Source organism: Bos taurus, chromosome 4 (genome assembly GCF_002263795.3).
Source record: "Bos taurus isolate L1 Dominette 01449 registration number 42190680 breed Hereford chromosome 4, ARS-UCD2.0, whole genome shotgun sequence".
Lineage (NCBI taxonomy): Eukaryota > Metazoa > Chordata > Mammalia > Artiodactyla > Bovidae > Bos > Bos taurus.
In genome coordinates, this window is record NC_037331.1 from 98,318,660 (window position 1) to 98,332,714 (window position 14,055).

Below are 14,055 nucleotides of genomic sequence, written 5' to 3' on the forward strand. Positions count from 1 at the left end.
CGTTTCTCATGATGTACTCTGCATAGAAGTTAAATAAGCAGGGTGATAAGATACAGCCTTGACGTACTCCTTTTCCTATTTGGAACCAGTCTGTTGTTCCATGTCCAGTTCTAACTGTTGCTTCCTGACCTGCATACAGATTTCTCAAGAGGCAGATCAGGTGGTCTGGTATTCCCATCTCTTTCAGAATTTTCCACAGTTTACTGTGATCCACACAGTCAAAGGCTTTGGCATAGTCAATAAAGCAGAAATAGATGTTTTTCTGGAACTCTCTTGCTTTTTCCATGATCCAGTGGATGTTGGCAATTTGATCTCTGGTTCCTCTGCCTTTTCTAAAACCAGCTTGAACATCAGGAAGTTCATGGTTCACATATTGCTGAAGCCTGGCTTGGAGAATTTTGAGCATTATACTATTTATTATATCAGAAATAAATGCTCATGACTGGTCTTAATGGAAGTAAATTTTCAAAATTTTTGTTGTTTAGTTGCTAAGCTGTGTCCAACTGTTTTGCAACCTCATGGACTGTAGCCTACCAGGCTCCTTGGTCCATGGGATTTCCCAGGAAGAATACTGAAGTAGGTTGCCATTTCCTTTTCTAGGAGATCTTCCTGACCCAGGGATCGAACTCACATTTTCTGCATTGGCAAGTGGGTTCTTTACCACTGAGTAACCAGGGAAGCCCCAAATTTTCAAATTAGTGATCTTGGCAAATTTTCAACTTAGTAATCTTGACTTTTTTTTTTTTAATTGCTTTGTGTGTGTGTGTGTGTGTGTGTGTGTGTGTGTGTGTGTTAGGAGAAGGGGAGAGGCAACAGAAGAGGAAGCATTTTCCCAGAATCATGAATTAGCAACCTTGGATCCTTGTCACTCCAGTATTCTTGCCCAGAAAATCCCCTGGACAGAGGAGCCTGGCGGGCTATAGTCCATGGAGTTGAGAAAAGTCGTGTTGGACTGAGCATGCACGTGCAGATCCTTGTCTAGGTTCTGCCCTCACCTAGCTAAGTAATTCTGAATAAATCTCTTAATCTTCAGATTACTCACCTGTACAATGAGATTCTAAAAGGCAGGTGATGTTTGGTGTTGTTAATATTCTGTGTGACAAGCTAGCATTCCACAGGTATCCATAACAACAGTAAATAGACTTTAAGTCCAGAGTAAGTATCCCTAAATGTCAAATGCTATAAGACAGACATTTGTGAATGGCTGTCTTTATTCTCCATTGGTGGGCACTCTAGAGAGCTTTGATGTCAACCTGTAGGAAAGTTTCCCCTCACTTTGTCCCCACCTGGTGTGGAGAAAAGGAAGAGGAAGTGGGTAAGAGTATAGGATTTGGAAGCTACATTCTTGGGAGTCCGGACTGGAAGTCACCTCCTCCAGTTGCTTAGATCTGACCTCTAGTTAATGACAAATACAAGCTGAATTCAACTATCCCTGGATGTTATCAACCCCTTGCTGAGATTTGTCAAGCCTTGGATTTGTGCTCTCCCAGAAGGATCTGTTCTTTGAGATCCTAGGAGAAACTGTTATGCTCTAAGGATAAATGAGATAATAGAACTAACTACAAATGCTAAGGTCTTAATTCAATATAGTGGATCACAGAGTTTAAAATGTGGAAATTACCTTTTCAAATGTATGTTTAATTATTCTGAGGATCTGGTTGCCTGTCAGATATCTACTGGACTTGTTATGAGGATGAAATAGGAAAAACTCAAAAAGAAGACACTGAACACTAGGAAGGACAGCTTTCAGAAATACAGGAAGGGAAGTTTCCCATGTGGTCAGGCAAACACACCAATCCTTACTATCTTTCTTGCCCACCTAAAAGCTCTGACAGTTATGCTTCAAAGGCTTGTGTGGTGGTTCAAGCTTACTTAGAAGTTTACAGGGCCCTATGCTAAGCTTCTGGAGAAGGCAATGGCACCCCACTCCAGTACTCTTGCCTGGAAAATCCCATGGACCGAGGAGCCTGGTAGGCTGCAGTCCATGAGGTCGCTAAGAGTCGGACACGACTGAGCGACTTCACTTTGACTTTTCACTTTCATGCATTGGAGAAGGAAATGGCAACCCACTCCAGTATTCTTGCCTGGAGAATCCCAGGGACGGGGGAGCCTGGTGGGCTGCCCTCTATGGGGTCGCACAGAGTCGGACACGACTGAAGCGATTTAGCAGTAGCATGCTAAGCTTCGGGTATTTTCATAGGTTCTTCTTGTTCAGTAATTGTGGCCTCCAAATTTATAACTGTCATTTCACTCCATGCTCCCTTCATCTGTCCTCTAAGCTCTCAAGTGCCTTCCACGAAACATTTTTCTACCTCCAACCAAAACAGTGTAAGAGGACTGCCTAAGTGAAAGCGATAGTCGCTCAGTCGTGTCCCGACTCTTTGCGACCCCATGGACTGTCCATGGAATTCTCCAGGCCAGAATACTGGAATGGGTTGCCATTCCCGTCTCCAGGGTACTGTCCCAGCCCAGGGATGGAACCCAGGTCTCCTGCATTGCGGGCGGCTTCTTTACCAGCTGAGCCACAAGGGAAGTCCCTGAGTGCCTACGGGGAATCTACAAAAGTATTAGGAGAGAGTGAGGGCCAGTTACTGCCCATATGTTGGGCACTTTAAAGGCTTTTACTTTAATCACCGTTTAGGATTTAAAACACCAGGAAAGCAGGAGCTTTCCTCCGCGAGGAGTGCCCACCTTCATCCCCAAGCTGCAGTTTCACATGAGTAAAGGGAGGCATCACCTCATCACTTCAAGATTCCGTCGACACTTCACTAGGTTGGCAGATAGTTCCTTTTCGACGCGTAAGCGCTTTCAAGCACCTCAACCTAAGAGATTTCAAGCACCTCAGCCTAAGAGTTCCTGAGGTTTACCCATTGCCCAGGCGACGCGCCGGGTTTTGTTTTTCTACTTCCCCGCCGGAACAAGCCCGCCCACTAGCGTCAGAGCTAGCTCCTCACTGGTCCGGAAGTGTGCTCGTCTCCTCAAAGAGCCAATCAGAGCCTCATTTTCTACTCAGGGGATTTGAAAAACGGAAAAGACCTTGACCTGTTCCTGGGAGTAGGGCGGGGGTGTGAATGATTGACAACTCGACTCTCCAATAGTCAGAGCTCTAGGACCTGCCCCTTCTGGCTCCGGGGCTAGAAAAGAGAGTCGATGCCGGGCCGCAGTGATGAGCCCTGGGAGACGCTGGCTGTTCGGTTTTCCGAGGAGCGGCTGCTACTGGTGGCCTTTTTGCAGGTGAGTGGTTGCTGTTGTTAATAGTGCTGTTGCGAAGGTTTTCCATTTGTCAATGATGTGGTGGTTTATTTCAGCGCGCTGGAGGGCCAGTTTCTTTCCTCCCCAGGTTCAGTCTGTGGTGGGAGTCTGGCACTCGCACGCCCACCCCTCAAGCTCCGACCCTCACTTATCCCGCAGGTCCCGTTCAGCTGTCCCTTTCTCAGAATAAGCCTGTCTAGTCTGCCAAAGGAAAGGAGGACCCCGCGTTGGTAGTGGTGTCTTGACGGCAAGAATAAACAGAGAGTCGAAGGGAGTGATAACTCTACTCCCCTGGACGTCTCAGGTACCGGGTGTCAGTCAGCCCCGTTCATCGTAGGACTCCCCCTGAAAGGGCGCTTCGGTGTGTTTTCAGGGCCTTGGCGCTATATTGAGGGCGATGGCAGACTTGGCCCTTGAAGGCTCTGTAGATAGAAAAAACCTGAACGTCATGAAAGGAGAAAGGTAAATATCTGCAGTGGTTTCATGGAGGGTTCAAATCTGGAACTAAATCACAGGTTCTTTGAACCACTACAAATGAAAAAGTAAGTGTATTTCTTCTTCTTGCCAAGGGATGAGCGCCATGTTATTGGAGAAAGAGAGTAGGAATGCCAAATGGAAGTGAAATTCACAGTTGAGTTTTGAGGAATAATTGGTTGTTGGCTAACTTACTATAACTCTCATTACCTTACCGCCTCCCAAATTATGGAGGCTTAATGGCTTATAAGTGGTATCAGAATGTTAACTGCCCACTTTGGGGGGGGAAAAATCCGATGCAATCTTTCACCAGTAGTTTCTAGGGGTTTCTATAATGAAAGCAGAACACATGTCATTTTGTGTTTTAAAACTGCCTCCCCTGAGGCCAAGGGACTAGGTTTGTTCCATCCTTGTATTCCTATGCACCTCACATACCACAGATGCTACTCAATTGTGGTGGGGTTTAGAGAGGCATAATTCAGTCAAATGGTGTTGTGGAAGGAGCTCTGAGTTGGCAGTCAAGACACCTGGGTTTAGTCTTGAAGTTGTGTGATCTTAGTGAAGTGAAAGTCACTCAGTCATGTCCAACTCTTGCAACCCCGTGGACTAGACAGTCCATGGAATTCTTCATGCCAGAATATTGGAGTGGGTAACCTTTCCCTTCTCCAGGGCATCTTCCCAACCCAAGGATCAAACCCAGGTCTCCCACATTGCAGGCGGATTCTTTACCGGCTAAGCCACAAGGGAAGCCCAAGAATACTGGAGTGGGTAGCCTATCCCTTCTCCAGGGGATCTTCCTGACCCAGGAATCAAACCAGATTCTCTTGCATTGCAGGCAGATTCTTTACCAACTGAGCTACCAGGTGTAATCTTTCAATTCTCTGACTCTTAACTTCTGCCTCTTTAAAAAGTGGATGTTGCATTAGATTATTTCTGAGGTTTATGCCTGTGTTCAAAGTCTGTTTTAAACTAAAGATTCTTAAACATTTCCACCACAAGTACATCTGCAAAATCTCATTACAGTAAATTCCTAACCAGTCTGTTAGCAAACAAAAGCTCCCAGCTACAAGGGTCGTACCTGGTTCTTTTGTGTCCACATTTAAACCAAACCAAGTGGGTCATTGTAGAAAATTTGGTCGTTGTCCAGAATGAACATTGTACAGAAGTAAAACAGAAAATGTCATCCTTTATTCCACTACTCAGAGACAGCTGCTGTTGGTGTCTGGGTAGATCTTTCAGTCTCTCTTCCTCTTTTGCCTTCTATGGTTGGTTGAAATTAAGTGGCACATTTCATTTTAAATTTATATTAAGTAATGACATCTAAATTCAGCCACACCTTCATCTTTGTCTTGTGCCTAGAGCACAGAGGACACGCCAGTGTCTGAACTGATGATGGGTCACTTGAACATCCTTGGAATGAAATCTGGTGTGAAGGGATATTTGTATGGGAAAATAGGACTAAAAGTATCACTGAATAACAAAACTCTTTAACTGAAACATGGCCACAAATATGAAAAAAAAAAACATAGTTTATAAAATGTAAAATAAATGTTAGCCACTTTACCAAAGCATGTGAATTATAGAATATCACTTAGTATTTGGTATGCTTCTAGGACTGTATGTTACCATCAACACCCCTGCCCTGAAACACATACAACATTTGATTGCATTCCTCCTTCCCCTATCTAATTTAACCTTTTCTCCTTACCCCCACCCTCATTTTATTTTATCCCCAGCTTTTGTTTCTGCTCAAACCATCAGCAAGGTAGGATCACTTTCAAGGGCCTGAGGTCTGTATCAGTCTTCATGTGTTAGTCAAAGTCTGCGCCATTCAACCCAGAATACCTTGCATTCTTTGGTAGGGTGCTTCACCATCATCTCATTTAGTATTCCTCATAGCCCCTTGAGAAACAGTAATTTCATTATCCTCATCTTTATGGACAAGGAACCTGAGGTGCAGCAGATAACTTAGTCAAGATGACACTGTCATTAAGTAGCAGAGCTGGGACTAAAGTCTAGGTTTCTTGACTTCACACTTTTGGGATTTGGTGGAAATGGTTTGTTTTGACACAAATGCTACTACTGTAGGGGAATAAGTAACCAGAGATAGGAAGGAGAAGTCTTGAATGGGTATTCCGCACATGAGTGATGCCATGCCAGCTGGAATAGGCCACATGCCCCACGCACACACATCTCGTTGCTGGACATTTCCCTGTGAATAAGGGTCTACCTGCTATGGTTTGTTACCTCTGTAACATGGGGTCAGTCAGGGCTGTTAGAAGGTATAGAGTTGGAGAATGACAGGGTAATAGTGTCTGGAAAACACCTATAAGTAATAGAGTTTGCTCCTGGTAAAATAGTTGTTCTTATAATGCAAATACAAATGGAAAAATTACCATCAAGCTTTTGGAAAAGTAATAAATGAGGAACAGGAGGTACTTTTGGATACAGGCATCTTTGAACTTTTCATATTGAGCTGGGCTCGGAGAATCTTAGGAACTGAGCTCCAGATTTCATTTCCCTTAAGAACTGTTCCTTTTTAATTTATTAGAAACTTGATTAACCTCTCTTTTTCCTGTCCTCAAGTCTAGCCAGTCTGTCTTCTGTAGAGCTAGCTCCCTAATGCAGTGGGGTTGAGAGTCATTCAAAGCTGCAAGTGAGGATTCAGACCTCCAAATGGTCTAGGGGAGCATTTGAATATTTATTATTGAAGAGAAGGCTTTGGATCAAAGCAACTCTGGCTCTGTATTCCTTATTTTATATTGCTTCAATATTCTATCATTGATCACGTTTCTTACTCAATTTTTGGAAACAGAAAACAAGCTGAGACTGGACTTTATCCTATAATTTTCCCCACCTGTTCATGAGTTGCCAGTTCAAGTTCACTTGAAGTGTGAAGCACTGTGACAATTTATAAAGATGTCTAATAAAAGTAAAGCATGTCAAAGTGACATATTTTTGAAGTTGGTTAACAAGATGAATAATTTTTTTCCTTATTCTGTCTTGAACCCATTATTAAGTAATTTGATGAAGCAAAATAAACTACTCAGACTGATGTAAATGTGCTCAGTATTGTCTTATGTGAAGGATTAAAAACAGTTATGAATGGGATTCCATTATTCACAGTACTTGCAGTGCTGGCCAAGAATAAAATAAGGTGATTTTAATAATGTTGGGATTATCCTATGACAGGATGCTTAAATGTTCAAAATGCTGATGTGATTAGTAGATCCAGTAATCTCAGCTAGACCAGGGTTTAGGAAGCTAAGACCTTCTGGCCTACTATCTTTCCAGCCCACAAGCTATGAATGGCTTTTACATTTTTTTAATGGTTGAAATAAGTCAAAGAATAACAATATTTCATATGCATGGAAATTATATGAAATTCTCATTTCTTTATCCATATGTAAAAGACAAAAAGTTCCAATATGTTTATTGGAACATAACCTTATTTGTTCATATATGCATTGGTTATGACTGCTTTCAGCTACAGTGGCAGAATTGAGTGATTTTAAGAGCAACCATATCACCCACAAAGCCTAAAAAATTTACTCTTGGACCTTTTACAGAAAAAGTTGCCCCCGCCTTTTTTTTGCCTCCAGCTAAGCTGGAGTGTCTCTCACATCATTACCTTCATCCCATTTCAACAGCAATTATGCTGCCCCAGGTCTTCATTAAATGTTGCCAGAATAGTTGCAAAAGATTCATAAGTATTCACATACATTTCCCTTACTTGTAAATGCTGCCTGATCCTCCTAAAATACACATTATTAAAGCTTTAATGATGTCCCAGTACTTGCAGAATAACCTATGTTTTTTGGCACAATGTCCTTTCAGGGCCACTGTTCAGCCTTATCTTTCTAGAGTAGTGTCCTCCTACTTCCTTATTATACCCTATACTTAGTATAGGGTGATCATATAATTTTCTAGATGGGACTTTCAAGTGTGAAAGGGGCCCTATAATAATTATGTTGGGGAAACAGGTCTAAAGCAAGACTGTTCTAGGCAAACCAGTTTGAATGGTTCTCCATAAATACCCATTCCCTTACGTCTATTCACTGTTCCCTTAGACCAGAATTCCTTTTCTTTTTTCTATAAATCTTAAACATCCTTTCAAATCCAGCTTAAATAGTGCCATGTCCACGAAGCATTATTCAAAAAAACAAAAAAACTCCTTTTCCGTCTCCCTTATACATCAAGTGCTTTCTCATGCTGTGGATTACTTTCTGCTGTCGTGATACACACACGTCACTTTCCCCCCATTAGTCCCTTGGAGGCATCATTCAAGTTCGATTCTCTGTTCCCCCCAGGCCTAGCTTTATGCCATGTTCAAATGAGATTTGCAGCATATGTTTGAAGAATGAGTTGTTTGACCAGACTGGGCAGACTGATGAGTATCTGGGGCTGTCAATGGATGCATCATCCATTTTAATGTAATTAAAGTCATGAGAAAAGTTGGGTTTCCAGGGTAGGAAGACAGAGCCTTGGGCGCCAATATGGTAGTAAAGCAGAGTGGGTCAGGGCGTATGTATAGGCACTGCGGTCCAGGCTGGCCTGATATTGAACTCCTGCTCTGCCACTTACAGTCTTTGTCCTCTTGGGCAAGTTAGCCTCTCCTGAGTTTCTGCATCTATAAAATAGGAGTAATTGTAGTAACCTGTCCATAGAATGGTGGTTGAGAATTCAAATCGTCCCAAGCACACGATGAGCACTCCAAGAAAGGTAGTGGCCATGGCGTCATACCGGCTTCCCTGGTGGCTCAGATGGTAAAGAATCTGCCTGCAGTGCAGGAGACCCAGGTTCAATCCCTGGGTAGGGAAGGTACCTGATGATACATGCTTCACCATCCTAGTACTGTTGCCAACAGGTGGGCAGCACCAGGACGTAACAGTAGAAGAGGTGGGAGAAATGCAGCCCTGAAGTCTTAGAAGAATTTTTCTTCCCTTGATGGAAGTGCTTAGCTTCAGAGGGGTCAAAGCAGTGGGAGTCCTGAATGAAGATGGTCTCCACTTACTAAGAAGTGACTAATCAGCAGTCTTTTGAGAGACTGTTTCAGTAGAGTGGGCAAGGTACAAGGGAGGTGTCAGACGACTAAAAAAATAATGGCCAGAAGGAAGGGAAAAACAGCCAAGAGGAAGGGGCAGGAAGAGGAGATGCAGAGTCATGTAAAAGATATGTTTGCTTAGTATTTTTTTCCTTTGAGCCACATCATATTTTAAAAAGGAAGGCACCCTGAAGTGTGGTCACTCAGTGACCTGTGTGGCCCCTTGGGGGTATGAAGTAAATCGTTGACGAAAATCAGCGCTTAATTCAAGTGCCAATAACCCTTGTTGAGAGGATAAATGAGCACCTTTAAAAAGAATAGTTTTTAATTCTTAGCATGGCCCCTCTTTCTAAGTTGGGGGTGTCTGGTGCCTGATTTGACATTGTGCCTTGAGGTTCACACGAGCAGTTACACGCCGAGCCCTCCTTTATACTCACCTTGTTTGTGAGCATCTCATGAAATGTCTGCCTGGGTTGGAGAGACAAGCTGTGACTGGAGATGCTCCTGTGAAGTGAAGCCAAGTGAGCCTAGATGCTCACACCCAGACTCGCAAGTCTTCCATGATGAGGTAGAGAGAGCATGGGTGTCAGAGGCACAGGGCCTGGATGACAGCTCCAGTCTCATTTAGTGCCTCTGTGTGTTTGAACAAATCAATCTCTTTTCTCTGTGCATATTGTTAAGGCCATTTAGGAACATGCTAAACTGTAACAGATACAAAAATATGATGGATGATTGTTCTTGGCTCTGCCTTTGCCATAAAATACATTGGAATTCTTGAGTTAAATCTTCCTAACATCTTGGACCTGCCAACTGACTGTTGATATGTTTTTTTGGCCATACCATGTGACATGTGAGATCTCAGTTCCAACCAGGGATGGAACCCACACTGCCTGCAGTAGAAGAGTGGAGTCTTAACCACTGGATTGCCAGAGATGTTCCCCACTGACTGTACTATGCTTTGGCAGTTACTACAAAAACTACTGGACTTCCCAGCTGGCATAGTGATAAAGAATCTGTCTGCCAATGCAGGAGATGTCAGAGATGTGGCTGGGAAGATCCCCTGGAGTAGGAAATGGCAACCCCCTCCAATATTCTTACCAGGAAAATTCCATGGGCCGAGGAGCCTGGCATCCAGCAGTCCATGGGGTCCCAAAGAATTGGACACGATTCTGAATACTCGTTGCACCACGCTTAGCCTTATTACACAGTCTAATCATTTTTGCTTGTCTTTGATTCAGTCAACACACCTACTAAGTACCTAGTATGTGTCAAGAGTCATGCTGGGTTCCAGAGATAGGCAGTGAGTCATCAGCTCTAATGCAGGTTACAGGGCACACGGACGGGGAACAAGCGATCCGTCACAGTGACCCATCACAACTGTACCCAATGTCATAAAGCAGGGGGCCTTGGGAAGGCACCTCACCACTTTCAATGGGTGAGAAAGAAGGGCATACACAGAAGTCTGAAAGCATCATCCTTAAACCAGCAGCATCAGCATCACCTGGAATCTTGTTATACCCACCCCAGACCTACTCATTCAGGCTGTGGAAATGGGGCCCAGTAATCTGAAACAGTTCTCTTGGTGATTCCAGTGCACATTAAAGTTTGAGAAACCACCAGCCTAGAGGAAATAACATTTAAACTAAGCGCTATAGTCACACCATTCAATATAGTAACCACTGGTCATGGGTGGCTATGGAGCCCTTGAAACTTGGCTAGTTCAAAGTGAGTTGTGCTTTAAGTATAAAATGCAGATCAGGTTTCAAAGACTTACTAAGAAAAAAAAATACCTCATTAATTATTTTATATAGATCATATGTTAGAATGATAATCCTTTGAAACTAAAGGGTTAAATAAAATGAATTATTAAACTTTCACCTACTTTTTTCTGCTTAATATGACTTTTAGAAAGTTTAAAATGACCAATTTTAAAAAGCCAATTATATGTGGCTTGAATTACATTTTGATTGGACACAGCTGTTGACTAGTGGGTCCAAAAACCAGAGTGAGATTGAAGTGGCAGTCAGAGGGGAGGTGGTGATGGGTAAGGGTTCTGTGTAGAATACAGAGTATGCAGAGTTCCTGAGGCCAGAAAGAACATGGTATGTTAAGGAAATAAAACCAAAGCCTTACTGGTCACATTAAGGATTTTGAGTTTTGTCCTAAGATCAACAGGAAGTAATTTGAGGGTTTTAAACAGGGTACTCAATTTTCAGGAAGTTTGTAGCTAATACATGAGGGTAAGATAACTATGGCTGAATATTGCACGACTCTCAGAATCAAAGCTCCCTGCTCCTGCCCAGAAGATGGTGGGGGTGGAGGCATTTGGTCAGGCGGTACCATCAAGAGGGAGGGAGCAGGACCCTGACCATCGGCTGCCTCCACCCCAGGATATGAGGCACAAATAACCCTGCTAAAGGGAAAAGCAGACACCTGCAAATAGTTTTGTGCTCAGTTCATTTTCAGTTTGGTCAATGTTGAGAGCTGGAGGAAACATTCCAGAAGAGTCCAAAGTTGAGTAGGAGTTTGATTACAGAGCTGGGACTCTGCAAGGCACTGGCAAAGGTTTGGTGAAAGGAGGGTCGGGAACAAGGGAGCCTGGCATATGTGGGGATTAGCAGGTCTGTCCTTTGAAAAAGTGCACTGGACAACCACAGAGAAAGGGCCCAGATTAGAGCCTGGAGGCCTGGGCTCTGCCCAGCTCCAGGAGGTGGGGGTGGGGCTTCCCATTCACCTGTGATCTGGAGGAACTTCCCCTTTAAGTCACAGGTCATACACTAGCAGACTCAAGCTACCCTCAGACAGGTCTTGTTTAGCTCATGTTTTTTAAAATGTATTCTAGTTAGTTGCTAGTATTTGTATCAGATATCACATGAAATTACATTTCCAGTTCTTTTGAAAATTGGAAAATTGAAGACCTCAGTTCCTCAGTCTCACAGAGAAATGGGCTGGAGCTAAGTAGTAGTTACTCCTTTCATTTTTCCTATGAGCTTCTAAGCTGAAATGATCATGTTACCAAAAAAAAAAAAAAAATTATTTATTCTTCAAAACAGAATCCACAAGTTTTTTCTGGTCTGAGTCTTGCATTCTCTCCAGTCTTCTGTTTCCAGCAGCCCTCAGCTTCTCTGTGTTCTCCAGAAAAGTTCTAGAATGGTACCCTTAGCTCAGCAAGACTAGATTATACAGATGCTCCATCCATGTGTCAATGTGCATGAGTTGCATCCATCAGAGAAGCACATATGTTCTCTGCAGTTCAGCAATGTTCCCACTACCCCTGCAGCCCTGCACAGATCTGCAGCCCCTGCCTGAAACTTTAAATGAAACTGCAGTATTGTATTTGTTGGTAAACACTTGGCTTACCAGCTCCCACAGAGATTGAATCATAAAGATTGCAAGCTGTAAACCTCAATAGTTCCTTTGTAAATATTCAGCCATTAATTAAATGGCAAAGGTTAGTTGATAGCAAGGAGGAGAGAGGGAAGGGACTTTATTGACCTGAAGTAGATGGCTCCAGTTCAGTATCTTACCCTGTGTTTGCCCTCTGTGCACCATAATAAGGGGCTGGTGTATTTGTAGAGTCTTTGTGGCTGTAGCACTATTTCTCTGCTCCAGTGTATATATTTTGAGAGGGAAGAAACAGAAAGTGTCTTATTTCTTAAAGTAAACAAATAGAGCTGATTAAAATACTGTAAAGCTTTGTGATAGGTGCCTGAGTGTTTATGATATTGCTACACTTTTTTCCCCCTCAGAATAGTTCATCATCAAAAGACGTTGAAGAGGTGCATCTGCCTACAATATTTGTGCATCACACTCTTCATTTGAAGTGAAAAATAACTTCTTTGCTATAAGGAGCTTCTTGCTTGACAAGACACAGTAAGGGCTGAGGTAGAGAACCATTGACAGCTTCTCTTTTCTCCATCCCCCTCCAGCACCACCACCAAAAACAGGGCAGTAAATAAAATGTTGCATGGGCATGAATCCAGTTTTTGATGGGCCAGAAGCTTCTAGCACTTAGTGGATTGGGGTGGGCTGTTCAAAAAAACAATACCCAAGTGTCTTTGTTTTGCTGATTAAACACACATACATGTTCTCATCCATGTGAATTCATTAATTGGTCTCTCCCAGCACCTTAGAAGTAGCTTGTTCAAGTGAGGGGCCCTAAAGCTTGAGCTTCATTCGTTTCATGGATACTCCACTTCCAGGTACCAGTAATCACCTAGCCAAACACTGCCTAGCTGCCTTTCATCCCATTTTGAGTTTTCTGCCCCTTGATGCCCATCTGGGTTGAGGGGAGAGGCATCGTTCTCCCTCTGGAAAGTCTCGGCTCTGCAAGGTACCTTCACCTGCGTCCTGAGCCCAGGCTCTTCCAATAACCTGATGCTTCCCTGTTGCAATGCACTAAATGAAGGTCAGACTTCACTGACGCCCGATGAGAAGGGAAGGTCATAAACCTAACTGCTGTCACCTTTCAACCACTTGCAGATCATCTCCATCTGCTTCCTCCCTCAGGTCCGCTCTTGACCCTCTGAAATTGGAAGCTTTGTTGTAAAGACTTTCCTCCGACTTCAGAATCTCTTGGAATTAACTAAAGAAAGGAAGAAATTAGGTCCAGATTCCAATTAACTTCATCACTGATTATTATATAACTGTGGGCGAATCACAGGTTAAGTGGGACAGAGTATCTCCAGTTCATGGAACTTGCCAAGAATGGCAGAATACCAGGCCCTGATGTTTGTATAATCTGTGCCCCCTGGTGTGGAAAGTGCTGGGTGCACAAACCGAGTAGCATTTGTCAGTGTGGATGTGTCCAGTGAAAGGCCAGTGAGGCAGGCTGGTGCAGCCAGGCTGCAGATTTTCTCCAGGGGACTGAGTGGGTCCAGATTTCTGGGCTAGCAGCTTCAGTTAGGGGGTTCAGAAACACTCTAGGGTTGCCTGTCCCACCTTACTAGAGTCTTCCTCTGCGATGTGGCTGGCATGGATAGGACAGCTGAAGGGTTACGAGGAGGAGCTGTGGCCTCCCTATCTGTGTGCTCCTCTCACTCCTGCAGACCTGCTTCTGGTAATCTGTTCCTACAGGCAGCATCTCTCAGCTGCTTGATTTGATAGCTTGTTTTGTATCCAGATTTATTTCTGCCAAAAACTGTCATCTTGAGTCAGGTGAGAGATTATTTAAGTGACTACCATATTGAATGCTAAGGTTGGTTGAAATCATCTTCAGTTCAGTTCAGTTGCTCAAAGTAATGTCTCTGCTTTTGAATATGCTATCTAGGTTGGAATCAAGATTG

The 14,055-nt window shown here is 43.4% G+C and overlaps 1 protein-coding gene across 1 annotated transcript in view; it reads left to right on the top strand.

Moving 5' to 3' along the window:
- Positions 1-3,119: 3,119 nt before the first annotated feature.
- The window catches only part of BPGM (bisphosphoglycerate mutase), a 31,383-nt gene continuing 20,447 nt past the window's right edge, over positions 3,120-14,055 (top strand). The window contains 1 exon segment of the mRNA NM_001035402.2: positions 3,120-3,234. The gene's annotated coding sequence lies outside the window, so the exon portion shown is untranslated.